The following is a 4,496-nucleotide window of genomic DNA, read 5'->3' as shown; positions in this document are numbered from 1 at the left end:
TCCTGCTGCTCAAGGCTTGTATGGTTTGCAGCCACCAGCTGAGGTCTTCAAGCAGTGAGTGGTCATTTCACCCCAGGCTTGCCTGGCATTCTGCTTTGTATCAACCAGGAAATCTGGCTGTGTTCACTTTCAACAGCTTTTACTTTTTGAAAGCAGTATCTATAGGTGAGGACAGTAGCCAGATAGCCTTCTTAAACAAAAATGCTGTTTACTTATCACAAGAGGATCCATGCCAAAGAGAGAGGACTTTAAAAACAGACTACATGTAAGTCTGGTTTACCAGAAAGCCTACCATCTCAGACAGAAGGCCTGACTTCTACAGGCACTCTAATGAACACCTTTATTAATCTGAACAACTCCTCAGTAATGGCATCCATTCTGTCAAGAGTTCCTATATCCAGTCAAAGATCCTTTGTTCCTTTCTGTCTCCAGATTTGTGGCTCTGGCACAAGTGAAAAAACATCTGGAGATAGAATCTTCATAGCTCATAGTCTGGGCATTGTTTCTTAATAAGCCTGTGGTGTTTACAATTTACTGGTTTATTTCAAGCCATTCTTCATTCTTCCTGCTTGTTTTCCCTTTACAGCTTCCTATTAAACTAAGATGGCAATAAACATTTTACTAACCACCAGGTCACATACAACATTCATAAATTATTGTAAAGCAGTTTGATGTGTATCATGCTCTGTTTGAAATACTATGCTGAATTATTTCTGCTGAAAATATAGCTAATATGAAAAAGATACACAGTATTTAAGTAACTTTAGGTAGAACTTTTACATATAAAATTCAAGGCAATTCGCAAATCTTTAGCTTTTCTTGTTACTCTTTTGTTCAGAGTATACCAAGGCATTTAGTGTAACTGCCTCTGCTCAAAGTTTCTTAAATATCAGAATTGTTCTGCAAGATTAGAAGGGTTTTTTTAATTATTTAGTAATAAACAGACTGCATTTTTCTCTCTTCCCCCTTTAGCTGCTCAGAGGAGAATACAAATGTAAAGCTCTGTCAGTACCTGAGCCTGTCCTTAGTCTGACATATTACACACTGTCGAATCATCAACAGAAGAACCCTTAAAATGCTGCATTCCTAAGGGGAGACTAATAATATTTTCCCAATGATTTCTTCTGAGCTGACCATGCAGGTATAGGATCAAGGAGGTTTTCTTTGTGTTTTTAGTATAAATGGCATGGCTAACACCTGTAGGAATAAAATAATCATGTATTTCACAGTTCCCTTTGCTTGCTACTGTTGTTATCATTAACCACATTCTTAAAGCCTAGAACCTGCCTTTTGTATGGCACATTGTAGTTTTGGAGCAGGGAAGCAAGTTCTTTGTCTGCAGATAAGGATGCAGCAAAAGAATATTCTCACAAGCACTTCTTTTCTTCCTCTTTCATAAGAAAAATCCCAGCATATAGGACTCTGTGCCACTTTTTGATTCAAGTAAAATCTTGGCAGTTCTCTCAGTCCTTTTCCTCTTTTATATTATCTTTTACCCCTCACAGACCCTTTTATTTTAACATTTTCTTAGTTGTGCATTTGCTCACAGTGAGGTATGGCCTGCTGAATTTTTAATATTTTATTTTTGTGCAGAGGATGCTAGTTTCCAAAATTGTTAAAGGACAAATAATTTCTATAGCAGTTCTTTTTAGAAGATTAATTTCAGAAAGCAGTTTGATGTAATATTCCTGTAAGATTATAACCATGATTGATGTAAACTTTCTAACATCTACCAGTTTTCTAAAAACCTACAGATGAGATTAAAGAAATGGTAAATTTGCAAATGGAGAACAAAAATATGCTATGATGAAGGAGCTGCAGATTGTGTTAGCCCTAATTCTGATGTAGAGTATTTTATATTAGGGATAGTTTAATTTGAAACCAATGGGATATCTGATGGTGCATGGTATAATCAGTGGTTGGAATCCCAACTCTCTGAAGTTAAAAGCAAAACTTCCATTGACTTCATTAGTCCAAGATTTCATCCAACATGTGTTAACGATATAGCAATCTGCCATTAAATTTCTACCCCTGTGCTTTTAAGATGTTGCCTCTTAAATGCTAGCTATTTTTGACACAAATTAAATGATAAAATTCCCCTCCCCCCCCCCAAAAATCAGCAGTTATATGAGATGATGCCCACCCTGTTGAAATAATACATATAATGATATTTAGCCAGTGGCATAAGGCAGGTTTATGTGCTGCACCAGTTTCACCTCCAATACTTTGAATTCCTGCTTTTTCATCTGCGTACTGTGCTGTGTGGTAAATGAAAAACATGCTGGAGATCCCTGTGCTTCACAGCTCTGAAGATGTCTGAATTCAGTCAATTGCTCTCAAGAGAGGGCAAAGCTTAGTAGGCCAAATGGTCCCTGCTGTAAATCCCCTGGAGCTGCACCAGAGATGAATTTGGCTTCTTGTGTTTTTGTACAGATGTTCCTACAAAGGGCTGTGATGTCTGTATCTTGCTGCTTTAACTAGAATAGCATCTTTTATTATGGTCCAAATTAAATATGTTCTAAAGCTTTTTTTGTATTTGAAGCTACATTTTGGTTCTGAACAAACTGTGCTCATTAACATTCTGAAATTGCAGTAACTTACACAGCTTCATTTCTGACACCTAGCCTTAAATGGGTAATTAGGTTTTTTCTTTTTTTAAACTCACCTTCCTGCAGATGTTGGAAACCTTCTGCAGGGCTTGCAGGTAACGTTAATTCCCTTTTTAGAATTTTCTTTCAAGCAGAAGTTCCTCAGCTAATTATCTATAGTTTGGAAACAAAAGCAATTTAAAGAAGGGGTCTAATTGAAACAGTTTGTAATGGGGTAGGTAATAGCAACCCACAATTTTATTCTGAACCCAACATAGATATGGAACAAAAGGGAACCCACAGATGAAAACAAGAGAACAATTCAGAACAATGACCTAAGACTGAACCAAAAACCAGGTGAGAACTTTCCCCCAGTAGCCTCTGGTTCTCTCTCCTGCACAGGCCAATTGGGCATGTGTATTTCCACACCCCCCCTGCTTGTTATTGGAACTATATCTCTGAACTTATGTAACATTTGCAGGTTTGCTCTTGTTGCTTTTAGCTAATGTATGTAGAGTAAACCCCAGGCACTCTTTTGCTTGAGGAATTTCTCAGATTTGAAAGGTAACTGAAAGCTAGAGAAACCTAGGTGGACCTCCTACATGCTAGAAAAATACACAGGGCAAGACCAGAAACCAAGAAACAGGGGGTGGGGGATGTAGATCTGGTGATAAGATGTAGCTGGTAAATAGTACTTAGCACGAGGTCTACATTCTCCCCCCACCCCAAACTGTTTCTCACCTGCTGACTGCCTCAATTTGCATTTTCACTGACTGGTATTCTTACATACTGGCCTCTGGATTCTATTCTATTCTATCCCAGCCAGGAAGAGCACAGAACAACTGCAGTTACTTCTGCAGCCTGAAGAAGGGTGTTTGTAACCAAAAGCTTGCAAAGAAGAATTTTTCCAACTATTTTAGTTAGTCTAATAAAAGATATTGGATTTACCCAAAGAACCAGGGCAAGACTAGAGTCTGTTGTTCTAGGTGCTATACAAATACGGAGAAAAAGACAATTCCTACCCTGAAGAGTTGACAGGCTAAATAGAAAAGACAAGCAATATATAGCATGGTAACTATGCCCTTTTATGGATAGGAATCTAAAACACAAAGGTAAGTGCCAGGGGCTCAATCCAGAAAGAGTCCTAACTGGTATCGAAGTGCCTAAACCCTAAATAAAAGTCAGGCACCTAAATACCTCTCTGCATTTGGCTCTAGATGGACAAAGTGACTTGGCCCAAACTCAAGGGCCTAAAGCCAAATTTAGATCCTCAACATCTACTGCCTATGCCTGAATGAACCTTAAGGTCTTGACTTTGTTGAACAGTTAGGCATTTAGCTCAGACCTAAGCCTTATCAGAATTTGCTAGCTAAATATTCCTCCTCCTAGCTCTTCTGTGGAACTCAATTCAGTGTGTCTTCTCAAGTCATGAATTACCCATGAATCAATGCCCTAGAGTCAATTCCCTTCTTTGCTTGATGGGACTTGGACCTATACCAATTACCTACCAGGAGACTGCTGGGATGGGACAGTCATTCTCACGTCTCTTGTTAGAGCTGTTCATTTGCATGGAATAATTAAATGCTTACTGACACGGAGAGAACAAAGGTGAACATGTCTTTATAGACTAGTGGTTAAGACACTCACCTAGGAAAGGGGAGGTCTGGGTGCCTGATTCTGTTCTAATGACATTTTAAACAGGAATAGAAAATGCTGTGTTATAATTAACATTTGAACACTTGATGGAGAAGGAACTGAAAGGACTGAAAATATTCCTTGGTAGCTGGATTTCCTGGTGTCTGAGCCCACAGAACAAAGAAACCATAATTTCTCACACAGTCTGGCCTGGAGTAACCAGCAGATTAATCCCCTGAACAATCACCCCACAGTAACATTTGCAGCTTTTTG

The 4,496-nt window shown here is 38.7% G+C and overlaps 1 long non-coding RNA gene across 1 annotated transcript; it reads right to left on the bottom strand.

The window, feature by feature from the left end:
• Positions 1–483: 483 nt before the first annotated feature.
• LOC112551752 lies at positions 484–4,141 on the bottom strand. The gene is made up of 3 exons (XR_003096062.1): positions 4,097–4,141; positions 2,666–2,762; positions 484–598 (listed from the first exon to the last, which is right to left on the bottom strand). It is a non-coding gene; the product is annotated as an uncharacterized LOC112551752 (long non-coding RNA).
• Between the last annotated feature and the right edge of the window lie 355 nt (positions 4,142–4,496).

Source organism: Alligator sinensis, unplaced genomic scaffold, assembly GCF_000455745.1.
Source record: "Alligator sinensis unplaced genomic scaffold, ASM45574v1 scaffold645_1, whole genome shotgun sequence".
NCBI lineage: Eukaryota > Metazoa > Chordata > Crocodylia > Alligatoridae > Alligator > Alligator sinensis.
This window is presented reverse-complemented; position numbering and strand designations above follow the sequence as displayed.